The sequence below is a fragment of the Phoca vitulina genome, unplaced genomic scaffold (assembly GCF_004348235.1).
Source record: "Phoca vitulina isolate PV1807 unplaced genomic scaffold, GSC_HSeal_1.0 scaffold7, whole genome shotgun sequence".
NCBI classification, from domain to species: Eukaryota; Metazoa; Chordata; class Mammalia; order Carnivora; family Phocidae; genus Phoca; species Phoca vitulina.
This window is the reverse complement of record NW_022589710.1, coordinates 31,817,993-31,833,570: the sequence shown is the minus strand read 5'-3', so window position 1 is coordinate 31,833,570 and position 15,578 is coordinate 31,817,993.

Sequence of the window (15,578 nt, the reverse complement as noted above, 5' to 3'; positions counted from 1 at the left end):
CATCTCTTATTACAGTCTTCGGTTTAAAATCTAATTTGTCTGATATAAGGATTGCCACCCCAGGTTTCTTTTGGTGTCCATTAGCATGGTAAATGGTTTTCCACCCCCTCACTTTCAATCTGGGGGTGTCTTTGGGTCTAAAATGAGTCTCTTGCAGACAGCATATCGATGGGTCTTGTTTTTTAATCCAATCTGATAGCCTGTGTCTTTTGATTGGGGCATTTAGCCCATTTACATTCAGGGTAACTATTGAAAGATAGGAATTCAGTGCCATCGTATTGCCTGTAAAGTGACTGTTACTGTATATTGTTTGTGTTCCTTTCTGGTCTATGTTGCTTTTAGGCTCTCTCTTTGCTTAGAGGACCCCTTTCAATATTTGTTGTAGGGCTGGTTTCGTGTTTGCAAATTCCTTTAGTTTTTGTTTGTCCTGGAAGCTTTTTATCTCTCCTTCAATTTTCAATGACAGCCTAGCTGGATATAGTATTCTTGGCTGCATATTTTTCTCATTTAGTGCTCTGAATATGTCCTGCCAGTCCTTTCTGGCCTGCCAGGTCTCTGTGGATAAGTCTGTTGCCAATCTAATGTTTCTACCATTGTAGGTTACATATCTCTTCTCCCGAGCTGCTTTCAGGATTTTCTCTTTGTCTCTGAGACTTGTAAGTTTTACTATTAGATGTCGGGGTGTTGACCTATTTTTATTGATTTTGAGAGGGGTTCTCTGTGCTTCCTGGATTTTGATGCCTGTTTCCTTCCCCAAATTAGGGAAGTTCTCTGCTATAATTTGCTCCATTATACCTTCTGCCCCTCTCTCTCTTTCTTCTTCTTCTGGGATCCCAATTATTCTAATGTTGTTTCGTCTTATGGTATCGTTTATCTCTCGAATTCTGCCCTCGTGATCCAGTAGTTGTTTATCTCTCTTTTTCTCAGCTTCTTTATTTTCCATCATTTGGTCTTCTATCTCACTGATTCTTTCTTCTGCCTCATTTATCCTAGCAGTTAGCGCCCCCATATTTGATTGCACCTCATTGATAGCCTTTTTGATTTCTACTTGGTTAGATTTTAGTTCTTTTACTTCTCCAGAAAGGGTTTCTCTAATAACTTCCATGTTTTTTTCAAGCCCAGCTAGTATCTTTAAAGTGATGATTCTGAACTCTAGATCTGACATCGTACTAATGTCTGTATTGAGTAGGTCCCTGGCAGTCGGTACTACCTCTTGTTCTTTTTGTTGAGGTGATTTTTTCCGTCTTGTCATTTTGTGCAGAGGAGAATAGATTAATGAGAGAACAAAATGCTAGCAGGGTAACAACGTCCCCAGAAAATATACTCTAAACAAATCAGAAAAGACCTGAAGCAGTGGGAAAAGAAAGGGAAAGAGAGAAAAAAGAAAAGGAAAGAAAAAAGGAAAAAAGAAAAAGATAAAGATAAAAACAAACAAAAGCAGAACAAAACAAAACAAAACAAAAACAGAATGTGATCAAATATGATCAGGCTGGATTATAGATCAGTGCCACACACTAGATTTTGGGTGTATTTTGGTCCGTTAAAAGAAAGTCCCTCCCAAAATTTTAAAGAAAGAAAAACTTATATATGTACAAAAATAAGGCTTGATATGATGAAGGGATGGAATATGACTGTAAAGATGGAAATTATAAAAAATTTTGAAAAAGGATTTGATAAGTTGTTTGAAAAAAGAAAGAAGAGGATTAAAAAAAAAAAGAAAGAAAGAAAAAAGGGAGAGAATGTGTTCAGGCAGGGGAGTAGAAAAAAACCATACACTAGAGATTTAGAGTATATTTTGATCTGTTAGAAGAAACTATCTCAAGATTTTAAAGAGAGAACAACTTATATATATATGCCAAAAATACAGGTAACTACTATGAAGGGATAGAATATGACTTTAAAAATGAAAAATAAAAATGTTTTTTTTAAAAAAAGGGATTGATAAGATGTTGGTTGAAAAAGGGAAAAAGAAAAATTCAAAAAAAAAGAAAAAAGGAAAAAAGAAAAAAAGACAGTTAAAAAAAATAATTAACTTTGAAAGACTAAAGAATCATGGTAAAAAAGCCATGAATTCTATGTGCAGTATTCCCCTAGCGCTGGAGTTCTGCCGTTCTCACTGATCGGTAAACTTGGTCTTGGCTGGCTGTTCTCGCTGATCTTCTGGGGGAGGGGCCTGTTGCCGTGGTTCCCAAATGTCTTTGCCGGAGGCAAAATTGCCCCGCCCTTGCCGGTCCGGGCTAAGAAATCTGCTCGGGTTTGCTCTCTGGAGCTTTTGTTCCCTGCAAGCTTTCCTTACAGCTTTGGAGGCGGAGAGTGAAAATGGCGGCCTCCCAGTCTCCGCCCCGGCGGAGCCGAGAACTCGGGGTCCCGCTCCTCAGCGAGCCCCCAGAGAAAAGCAGTCAGTCACTCCCATCTCCCCGGTCTCCGGCCACACTCCGCGCTCACCCGGCCTGTGACCGCGCCTTTCTATCTGGCACCCGACCCCAGGTGGAGTCTCCAAACCCAGCAGATCCCCGCGGTGCGCTCCCGCACCGCTCCTCCCCGGGGAAGAAGGTGAGTCTCCCCGGATCTGCCGCTTGTTGGGTCCCTGCTGGAGGAGCAGTGGCCTGACTGTGCCGCGGATCACTGTTTATGACAACCCCGAGCTGAGAGCCCGCGCCTCGGCTCCCTCTCTGCAGCCGGCTTCCCTGCTCCGATACCTGGGAGCTCTGCCGCACTCAGGCACCCCCGGTCTTTCTGTGACCCCGAGGGTCCTGAGACCACACTGTCCCACGAGGGTTCTACCCCCCACTTCGCCACCAGAGTGACGTCCCTCAGCGGAGCAGGCTTCTAAAAGTTCCAATTTTGTGCTCCATGGCTCTATCACTTGCCAGAAGCAGCCGACGGAGGCCCCTCCCCCGCCGTCTATCCTCCCGAATAACGCCTCGGATTCACTTCTCCGCACGTCCTACCTTCCAGAAAGTGGTCGCTTTTCTGTTCAGAGAGTTGTTGCTATTCTTTTCTTCGATCTCCTGTTGAGTTTGTAGGTGTTCAGAATGGTTTGATCCCTATCCAGCTGAATTCCTGAGAGGAGACGAAATCCAGGTCTCCTACTCCTCCGCCATCTTGCTCCCAGAAATGCCCTAAGTTGGAAATCTTGTGGACTTACATAGATGATCCATGAATCAGGAGGAGTAAAACACAACAATTCTGAAGGGAAATCTATCTGGACCAATGAAAGTCTTTTACCAGGACAAGAGGGAAAGGGTTTGGGGGTGGGGTGGGACATGGCACTGGAAAATAGTTATAGCTCTCATTTTGCTCTTATATCCAATAATTAGAATTATTTTTCTTTATAAATATCTGGTGGTAAAAAGAGCTTAAAACAGTTGAACAATTCAGGGGGTCTAAAGAAAATTAAAACAGGCTGGATGCATCATAATTCATTTAGCCAATTCTTTATAGATAGATACTTAGTTTCTTTCCGGGTCTTTTTTTTCCCCTTTTCTTGGCTGGCAAGCATTCTTGTACATAAATCTTGTCACATTTATTTGATTATACCCTTAAGAAAAATGCCTTAAAATGCAATTGCTGAGTAAGAGTTTGCAAAACTTCAAAGTTTTTGATCCATATTTTTAAGTTGCCTTCCAAAAAATAATAGTAATTTATATTCCATATATTCCATAGGAAGTATATGAGAATAGTTGTTTTCTTAATACTGTCACCAACATTATGTGTTACCATTATATTAAAAATTATTTTTAAAAAACTGTCTAATTCAAAATGTGAGAAATGGTACACCATTGCTTTGTTTTTAGGTTACTCCCCAGAATAATCATCATGATCATCATTATCACAGCATTTATTTAGGACTTACTGTGTGGCCAACTGCTATGATAATCACACATCTTATTTTCTTCTCAGAATAGTACAATGACAGATTTGATTAGCTCATCTATTCATTGGCCATTTATAATTTTGGGGGCAAATTTTTGTTCTTGTCTTTTGCTGATTTCTCTCTGTGTAGAAGTACACTTTAAACATTAAGGAAACCAACCTTTTCCTTATAATGTCTTTTTTTGGTGATATGTCTTTATTGGTATTTCTATGAGTCAAAGTAATTGATAAATCAGAAAGTGGAAGAAATAGGCTCTTACTGAGATAAAGGAGGTACAAAAATAAAATGGGACAAGGAGATGAAGAGATGACTGGAATTGGAAGTATAATATGAAATTATATTTTCTATACATTAGTCTCCCTAAACAACTTCTGGATTTGTAAACATGCTCCAACAGTTAGCAAATTGTACAAACAAGCTGTGTGGTCCCCAAGAAATGTTTACTCTTCAATGCCTTTGGATGTGATCACAGGATCGATGGGCAAGGAATAACCTACCACCAAGAGTCATGGACAGTAGGTAGTGCCCCTCAGAGCTAAATCAGGGACATGCTTCATCACCAGGACAGGGGGTCTTCACTATCCCTGACTGGAAGGACTTGGTTATTACTCTGGAAACAGTGACTGTGGTGTATTTCCTCTTTTTCCCAAATCTACCACTGTTGGTGGGAAAAGAGCTTTCTCTTAGACTGTAGCTGATCAGACCAAAAAGAGTCACATAATGGAGAGAAGTGCCCATCACCAACAGATCCTAGACTTGGAAGTTGATGATACAACTGGAAGGGACTTTGGCAGCATCCCTGCAGGAAAAGGGAAGGTAAGTCATGTCAGTTGGTATTTGGGTGGCAAAAGGGGCAGTCTGTGAAAGAAACTGCTTGTTAGCTGTCCTCAATACCCATTCTCTTATTCTTCCATAATAGACATTTTGAATTTCCACCAAGTCCCTGCCTCCCTTCTACCTAGATAGGCCCTGAGACTAAGATCGGGTCAGTGGTATACAAATGGTAGTGTTGTGTACAAATCAGGATTGTGCCTTTAAAGTGGAGGAGGTATGTCCTACTCTGCCTTCTTTTTTCCTACCTTGCTTCAACTGTGGATGAGATAGTGGACCATCATGGACCATGAGAATAAGTGGAACATCTTAGAGATGGTACAATAACATAGGAGTCTGGGTCCCTGAGTAAACCTCATGGAGCAGATGCCTTAAACCAGCATGACACCATTTGCTTCCAGACTGGTGAGCTACAGAAAAATAAACTTCTAACTAACTCATTCTATTACTTTGGACCCCTGTTACATACAGCTCAACCTATATTCCAATTTATGTATGTAAAGATTATACCTTAGTGTATTTTGTCCTGCTATAGTTCTGAAATGCACAGGAATTATTTTTTTGCATAAATTTTTGTTGAGAAACCAAAGTATAAGTTAAAACATAGTTTAATTTATAATAACATCCTGGATGAACTGACTAGGGATTTATCTTGAAACTGAGAAATGTTAAATATATTTTTTCATTTTTCATGAAAACACAGTTCAAACTTCTGTATGAAAAAACTGTTTTTAATCCTTTTATAAATGGAAGCTTTATATTTTCAAGTATTTTAATTGGTTGCTTGGAAGGTGTCTTTTCCAAACAGAAACACTTTTTAAGCATAGAGACTTTCAAAGAACATTTAAAAACCCAAATGGTTTACATTAAACCTGAAAATTCAGAGTACTAAGTTTAGAGTTCTTTTAGAAAGCTCAAGAACTTATTTTTAAAAGCAAACAAACATTAACATGCACATGTTAAATATAAATTATTAAAAAGGGCATGCTAGAACTAATGTAGACATGGTACTTTTCTCCCTTCATTTTGAAATTTAAAAATCAACCTTTTCTGTCATTCTTGCACAAATTGACATTCTTCTAACTGTACATTTAAAGCAGCCGTTTGGCATCAGGTCGGGTCAGCTTCATTTTTTTTTTTTTTTTTTTTTTTTTTGCCTAAGCACTTTAGCCAAACTTTTAGATTCAACCGAGATTCCCTACAATTTCTCAGCTAAGATTTTTTCCAAGAGCTTTGTTATTTTCTCATATAGTAAAAATAAGAAATTCGTTGAATTCCAATTAATTTGCTCCCTTGAATCTGTTCCCCCCTAAAAATAAACAACCAAAATTATCACTGACATGCCAATTTTTATTTTTGAGGATTCATAACTATACAAGTACAACAAATACGCTAAAGTATGGATGGGCACCTATAATTCACAGGGGCGTAGAAAAACACAGTCAGACAGATGATTTTAAACTAAACTTGAGGCTTTCTTGGACAGGGGCAGGGTACAATGTGTGTGTGTGTGTGTGTGTGTGTGTGTGTGTGTGTGTGTGTGACCAATTCAAACCTAGCAGACAGTCAAAATGAGACCTTTGTCAAGGATTCTGCCATGTCCAAGTCCCTACCTAAGGTACTAGTTCAAATCACTAGGTCCACTTGAGAAGGTGAGTCAGGGCTGGTAGATAAGTACACTGGTGTGCAGAATTCAGAAATTCTTGCATTAGTTATTGTGCAAATGCGATTCTAATTCCTAGCCTATTTCACAGAGCAGAATTGGCTGTATCTCATTTCAACATGGTAAGAGACACTCAACATTTTGCATTTGCATTTAATCTTAACCATCATATTTATCTTTTCCAAGACTGTGTCTAGCAGAAGTGATTATATAAACATGGGCCGTATGATCCTGGACTGAAGTTAGACAGATGACAGACAGCTTGTTAGTGAAAGCTTGCACTAAAGGTTTTAAAGGATTCTTACTTTAAAGATTGACATCAGGAGATACAGCCATGAGAATTCTGTCTTGCTGTCATTTTGTTAGACACAGTGGCTTTGAGTCAACACCCAAGCATACTTACTGATACATTTAAATACAGAAGTAAGTATAAAATCAGCACAACTTTTATACCCTTCCTCTTCTATTTTACGTATCTGTAACACTTCTTGTGTCTTATATAGATTGACCACATTTTTAAAAGTCTGCTGAAGATTCCATTTACTAACCAATGCTTTACTGATTAGGCTGTTTCAATTTCTCATTATTATTAAAAATGCTTCTACTGAAGCTGGAAAAAGAACATGAAATAAAGCCCAAAACTAGCAGAAGAAGAGAAATAATAAAGATTAGAGCAGAAACAAATCATACAGAATTCAAAAATACAGTAGAACAGATCAACAAAACTAGGGGCTGGTTCTTTGAAAGAATTAACAAAATTGACAAACTCCTAGCCAGACTAATCAAAAAGAAAAGAGAAAGGACCCAAATAAATAAAATCACAAATGTAAGAGAGGAAATCACAACCAACACGGAAGAAATACAAACAATTATAAGACAATATTATGAGCAATTATATGCCAACAAATTGGGCAATCTGGAAGAAATGGATAAATTCCTAGAAACATATAAATTACCAAAACTGAAACAGGAAGAAATAGAAAATTTGAACAGACTTGTAACCAACAAAGAAATTGAATCAGTAATCAAAAATCTCCCAACAAACAAGAGGCCAGGGCCGGATGGCTTCCCAGGGAAATTGTACCAAACATTTAAAGAGGAGCTAATATCTATTCTTCTGAAACTATTCAAAAAAATAGAAATGGAAGGACAACTTCTAAACTCTTTCTATGAGGCCAGCATTACCTTGATTCCAAAACCAGACAAAGACTCCACCAAAAAGGAGAATTACAGACCAATATCCCTTATGAACATGGATGCAAATATTCTCAACAAGATACTAGCAAATCAAATGCAAAACTACTTTAAAAGAATTGTTCACTACTATCAAGTGGGATTTATTCCTGGGCTGCAGGAGTGATTCAATATCTGCAAATCAATCAACATGATACACCACATTTATAAAAGGATAAGACCCATATGATCCTTTCAATAGATACAGAAAAAGCATGTGACCAAATATAGCATCCTTTCTTGATAAAAACCCTCAAGAAAGTAGGGATAGAAGGAACATACCTTAACATCATAAAGTCCATATAGGAAAGACCCAGAGCTAATATTATCCTCAATAGGGAAAAACTGAGAGCTTTTCCCCTAAGGTCAAGAACACGACAGGGATGTCTACTCTCACCACTGTTGTTCAGCATACTACTGGAAGTCCTAGCCACAGCAATCAGACAACAAAAAGAAATAAAAGGCATCTAAATCAGCAAGGAAGAAGTCAAACTTTCAGTCTTTGCAGAGGACACACACAAAAAAAAAGACTCTACCAAAAATTGCTACAACTGATACAGGAATTCAGCAAAGTTGCAGGATATAAAATCAACATACAAAAATGTGTTGCATTTCTATACACCAATAATGAAGCAGCAGAAAGAGAAATCAAGGAATCAATCCCATTTACAATTGCACCAAAAACCATAAGACACCTAGGAATAAACTTAACCAAAAGGTAAAAGATCTGTATGCTGAAAACTATAGAGCACTTATGAAGGAAATTGAAGTAGACCTCAAAGAAACAGACAAACATTCCATCCTCATGGATTGGAAGAGCAAATATTGTTAAAATGTCTATACTACCCAAAGCAATCTACACATTCAATGCAATCCTTATCAAAATAATACCAGCATTTTTCACAGACCTAGAACAAACAATTCCAAAATTTGTATGGAACCAGGAAAGACCTTGAATAGCCAAAGGAATGTTGAAAAAAGCAAAAGAAAGAAAGAAAGAAAGGAAGAAAGAAAGGAAGAAAGAAAGAAAGAAAGAAAGAAAGAAAGAAAGAAAGAAAGAAAGAAAGAAAGAAAGAAAGGAAGAAAGAAAGGAAGAAAGGAAGGAAGAAAGAAAGAAAGAAAGAAAACGCAAAGTGGGAAGCATCACAGTTCTGGACTTGAAGTGGTATTACAAAGCTGTAATCATCAAGACAGTATGGTGGCACAAAAACAGACTCATAGATCAATGGAACAGGATAGAGAACCCAGAAATGGACCTCAACTCTATGGTCAACTAATCTTTGACAAAGCAGGAAAGAATATTCAATGGAAAAAAGACAGTCTCTTCAACAAAGGGTGTTGGGAAAACTGGAAAGCCACATGCAGAAGAATGAAATTGGACCACTTTCTTACACTATACACAAAAATAAATTTAAAATGGATGAAAGATCTAGGGCGCCTGGGTGGCTCAGTTGGTTAAGCGACTGCCTTTGGCTCAGGTCATGATCCCAGAGTCCTGGGATCAAGTCCCACATCGGGCTCCTGGCTCAGCGGGGAGCCTGCTTCTCCCTCTGACCCTCTCCCCTCTCATGCTGTTTCTCTCTCGCTCGCTCTCTAATAAATAAATAAATAAATAAAATCTTTAAAAAAATAATAAAATGGATGAAAGATCTAAATGTGAGACAGGAAACCATCAAAATCCTAGAGGAGAACACAGGCAGTAACCTCTTTGATCTTGGTCTCAGCAACTTCTTACTAGACACGTCGCTGGGACAAGGGTAACAAAAGCAAAAATGAACAATCGGGACTTCATCAAGATAAAAGCCTTCTGCACAGTGAAGGAAACAATCAACAAAACTAAAAGGCAGCCTATGGAATGGGAGAAGATATTTGCAAATGACATACTTGATAAAAGGTTAGTATTCAAAATCCATAAAGAACTTATCAAACTCAACACTCAGAAAACAAATAATCCAGTTAAGAAATAGGCAGAAGAAGACATCCAGATGGCTAACAAACACATGAAGAGATGCTCAACATCACTCATCATCAAGGAAATACAAATCAAAACCAGAATGAGATACCATCTCACACCTGTCAGAATGACTAAAATTAACAACCCAGGAAACAACAGTGTTGGTGAGGATGCAGAAAAAGGGGAACACTTTTGCACTGTTGGTGGGAATGAAAACTGGTGCAGCCACTCTGGAAAACCATATGGAGGTTCCTCAAAAAGTTAAAAACAGAGCTACTCTATAACCCAGCAATTGCACTACTAGGTATTTACCCAAAGGATACAAAAGTACAGACTCAAAGGGGTACACGCACCCCCATGTTTATAGCAGCATTACCAACAATAGCCAAACTATGGAAAGAGCCCAAGTGTCCATTGACTAATGAATGGATAAAGAAGATGTGTGTGTGTATATATATATATACACACACACATACATACACACATACAGATATAGATACACACACATACACACACACACACACACACACACACACAATGGAATATTACTTAGCCATCAAAAAGAATGAAATTTTGCCATTTGCAACAACTTGGATGGAACTAGAGTGTATTATGCTAAGTGAAATAAGTCAGTCAGAGATACAAATACCATATGGTTTCCCTCATATGTGGAATTTAAGAAATAAAACAGATGAACATAGGGGAAGGGAAGGAAAAATAAGATAAAAATAGAGAGGGAGGCAAACCATGAGAGACTAGAGAACAAACTGATAGGGAACAAACTGAGGGTTGCTGGAGGGGAGGTATGTGGGGGGATGGGTATATGGGTGATGGGCATTAAGGAGGGCACTTGTTGGGATGAGCACTGGGTGTTACATGTAATGATGAATCACTAAATTCTACCCCTGAAACCAATACTACACTATATGTTAACTAACTTGAGTTCAAATAAAAGCTTGGAAGAAAGAAAGAAAAAATGAAGTAGAAGTCCTTGGCTTTGAAAAAAACAAAACAAAACAAAACAAAAACAATGCACCTGGTGAGACCACCCCTTCCTAAGCTTTAACTCTTATCAGGACTGGAGCTATGGCTACAGAAAGGGACTCTACACAGATGCAGATGTGGCACAGAACAACTCCAGGGCTGCCATTCATGCTAGTCTCTATAAATGGTGCCCCTGGAGTTGGGCCATGCACAACCTTCAGGCTGTATGTGATGGCCCTGGCTACAGAATGTGACATGCTTCCAGGAAGATAAACTGCCTGTCCACTTCTTGGGGAAGATCTCCACTCCCACCTCTTCAACATTCTTCATATGACTCTTCCAAGATTCCTAACAGACTGGTCTCAAGAAGGATACTATGATTAAATTGTTTGCCCATCTCTCCTAAAATTAAGAAAGAATTAGAAGATTAGAAAACTAAGAAACCATTAGAATGAATTCCATCTTTCGTTGATTTCCTAAATCCCTGCACTCCTCCAATTTTGACTCTACAAGAACTTCTGAGTTCATTCCTCATCACTCTGACCCTTACGTGGTAGAATGCCTTATTGAGACCTGATTAGGACACCAGCTAAGGGCAATATCTGGGGGGGTTAGAGTTGCTGTCCAAATGTTGAAGCAATGCTCTCAAGTTGAGAGCAAGTAATTTATTTGGGAGGTGAACTCAGAAATGCTGGTAAGGGGGTGAGGAAAAGAGACTGAGAAGTGAAAGAAGACCATCAAGGATGCCTTTTTCAGCATATTAATATTGTGGCCAACTGGGGCTCAGTCCCACTGAGGATCTTGGGAGGCAGTATTGGACATGTGTCAGAGTCATCCTCTTTGAGGGGCTATGAAGCTCGAGAAGTTTTTCACTAGTTCCCCAGTTCTTTGTTTTCTGGCTGCTTTCAGGGATATTAACCCTTTGACACTTCTGCCTTGCCCTTTGTATGGCTGGTCTTGCTCCCAAAGTCAGATAAAAACCCTCAGACTTTTACTACAGAGAGAGAGGTAGGTACTTGGGCAAGTACCAATAATATCTGCTCCAGAGGTCATCCATGCCTGCATTTTTCAGGTATGTGAGCTGATAAATTTCTTATTTTTGTTTAAGAAAATTTGAGGTGGGGTTATATTTTTAGCCAAATGAATTCTGACTGATCCATATAGCAGACATATATAATGCATACCTACATATGCTATAAAATTGTGAGAAATACTAAGATGAATGTGATGCAGCACCCATATCAAACATAATAATTCCATGACTAATAACACTTAGCATGTCTTCATAGTTATGGTATGAATTTAGTGGCCATCTGCTATACATTGGTCCCTATGCTAGTCATTTACATAGTACTAAAAATAGTTACATTTTATTGAGCCCTTAACTTGAGCCAAGATTGTTAATTATATTATTTTGGTTAATATGTATGTTATTTTATTTGGCAAGGGAGGAATTAAGGTTGCCAATAAACTGACCTTGAGATGGGGAGATTACTCTGGATTATCAGGGTGGGCATGATATATTCATGAGGGTCCTTTTAAATAAAAGAGGTTGGGGGGGTAGAAGAGTCAGAGTCAGGGAAATTTGAAGATGCTACACTGCTGACTTTGAAGATGAAGGAAGAGGCGCAAGCCAAGAAATGCAGACAGTCTCTATAAATTGGAGAAGACAAGGAAACGGATAACTCCCTAATGCCTCCAGAAAGAATATAGCCCTGCTGACACCTTGCCTTGCGCTCAGTGAGACCCACTTTGAATTTATGACCTCCAGAAGTGTAACCATAAATTTGTGTTCTAAGCCCTTAAGGTTGTGGTAATTTGTTACAGCAGCCATGGGAAACGAATCCATTGTAACCAAGGGGACGGGGACTATCTGTAGAACTAGCTATTCCCAAGGCTCCAGAAATCATTGTGGTATTGATATGAGATCACTTAGAAGGGCTCTGCATTACCACTCATGTGCTGAAGGAGTATTGCCTAAGCACACGGAAAAATGAAGATAAGGAAAACTATCCACTTAAAGGTAGGACTGCTTAAAGATGTTCTATTTGAGTGGAAGCTTAGCCTGGTGAGTTACAGCCTAGTTTTGGGCGAAGACTTGCCTGGAGATTGTTTTCTCCTAATAGTATAATGTTTCTTGACAAATCACTGGATGTGTATTCCTTTTTATTACTCTTACAGTGAATCTTAGAATTTTTTCTTTTTTTCCTTATTCATAGAATACAATAAAAATAAAGTAGGATCTGATAAATCCTATTTTACTTGGGTCTCTTTTCTTCTTGAAGTCTAATACTATTCTTTGAACACAGACTAGCAAACAATGTACTCATACCAAAAATCTGGAAAAAATGTTACTATTTTTATAATTTTAACGGAAGTTAAAATATCTGTATAGAGAGAGATTAAATTTCTGGTCCTTTGAAGAATATCTATCATTTCTATATTGGTTCATTTGTTATTTCAAAGTATGTACTCCGTTATATTGACTTTAATATATATCTATCTGAGGAAATGTTTCTAATTGTTCCATGACACTTCCAAAATATAATTTTACTTTGTAAATCAAATAATGACAAAGCTATTCCACAATGCCAAGGGCTTGTAGTGTTGAGATATGATTCAGTCTTTTTTTTTATTTTATCTGATTCAGTTTCTGATGGAAGAGATTGGTAAGGAGGTAGGTTTGAAACAGCTGTATAAAAAATCAAGGCTATCTCCAAAGAATTTCTCTGAGAATCAGGACAATCATTTGTTGTTGTTGTCCATGGACATCTCAGCTCTTTCCATAGTTTGGCTATTGTGGACATCGCTGCTATAAACATTGGGGTGCAGGTACCCCTTAGGATCACTACATTTGTATCTTTGGGGTAAATCCCTAGTAGTGCAATTCCTGGGTCATAGGGAAGCTCTATTTTTAACTTTTTGAGGAACCTCCATACTGTTTTCCAGAGTGGCTGCACCAGCTCGCATTCCCACCAACAGTGTAAGAGGGTTCCCCTTTCTCTGCATCCCCGCCAACATCTGTTGTTTCCTGACTTGTTAATTTTAGCCATTCTGACTGGTGTGAGGTGGTATCTCATTGTGGCTTTGATTTGTATTTCCCTGATGCTGAGTGATGTTGAGCATCCTTTCATATGTCTGTTGGCCATTTGTATGTCTTCTTTGGAGAAATGCAGGACAATCATTTGGCTGCATTGTCAGGTCCCATGTTAGAGTCAGGTCTCATCAAGAATAATGGCTGTTTTTTCTACTCAATAAGTAGCTTTTAATTCCTTCATGCTAAGCAGCATGGAGAATAGGAAATGAGGATTAGAAAAAGACCTCAGGGTAGAAAATCCATCCAAATTCATCTGGATTGGGCAAACTAACTAATAATCCATATTTTTGAACATACAGAAACATTGCTCAAGAATAAGCTATCCTGGACTCATCTGCCTCTAACTGCCAGCGTATGAGTGATTAAACAGTGGTATTTGAACAAAGTCCCTTCTCTACTTTTACTTTGACTAACATGCCCCAGAAATAAATTTTCCCCCTATATTTTCACAGACAAGGATACTTTGTGTCAGGATACAACTGGAGTTCAAATTTCATTTTGCTTTGTGTGAATATTTTGGGATTGTTTACTTCTATATATTTATTTAAGTATAAGATCACATTTTTCTTTATGGGGAAGAGACCTTTCTTGTTGTTTGCCTTTTGTTTTGGGGAAGGAGACAAGCAATCTGGCTTCCTGTGCCTCTCGTTCCATTTTTCTCTAGTTATCTAACAGAGATGGTTGCTTCCCAGTCTATAGGTACATATAACTGATTGCTTTTGTGAGCTACTGCTTGATGGGGTCGAATATATTTCAAGCTTTGGAGACAGACATTCAGGAGGAGTTGAAAAATTCCTTTTTGGAGGCCAGAGAAGCTTTCATGAGTAACGATGCCAACATAACTCCAGAAGAGCTTGAAATCTTTTTGCAGGTAAGAGATAAAGAGGTTTTGTTTTGAGAGTTATAAATTTGCCAGTTGTGTGAAAGACAGCTGTAGATAAAAGATTTTATAGAATGCCTTCCTGTGTGTTTTACCTAAACTTGCATAAATAATAGCACTAGTTTACTGTCCTCTGAAGAGAGAGGGAAAAGAGATAAGCCCTTCTAGTGGTAGGAGACATAAAGAAAACAGTAAGAGAATGCAAAGGGGGTAAGACAGATACAGGGAAGAGGAAAAGTTACAGAGCAGATACATCAAGGGCAGAGGAACTCTGTAAGATATCCTGAGGGTCAGGAAAGAATAACTAGTACTGGACCAACTCTTCCATTGACAACAATTATCAAAGCAAAACAAAACAAATATTGCAAAAATAACTGTGTGAAAACACAGGAGTATAGGCAAAGCAGGTTGGACCCAAAAGGGGAATGACCATTTAAAGCAAGCGCATGAGCCAAGTTCCACATTTACTTGTCTTCTGCTCTGTGAGTTACTTCCCAGTTGACTTGGTGAGAGGCAGTAAGTCCTAGCAGAGAGCTGTAGCCTTACGAGGCTGAAGTGACCAGTCAGAACGTGGGGCTCTAACAGTGCTTGCAATTTGAGAAGAAAATCCCAGAGAGGAGGAATCCTCAAAGTAAGAAAGCTCACAAATACCACATCTACTATGAATTCCTCTCAGGCTGTTGGCCAGCTCCTCAGTCGTGCATGTGCAGAGTAAGGCCTCAGAAAAACAAATGAAAGCAGCGTCTGTGATTCCAAAGAGCTGTGTAGAGACTTGAGCAGCCATCTGTTCCCTGGGAGATGCAAGTTGGAGTTCAAGGCTCACCAAGTTCGAGGGGATTTGGGAAACACCCCGAGTTGTCTGTTGAGATCCCAGAAACACCACATCCTACAAGGAAAACTGAAGATACAGCAAGCTCTAACAAAGTATAAAATCAACTCTCAACAGGATTCAAGTGATCGGCTGGTATTCCATCTGCCTGCCAAATAAACCCCAAACCCTCTTTTTTAAGGAAGATAACATCATCCAGAGTCTCTCCACAAATTTTCATATACAACGGC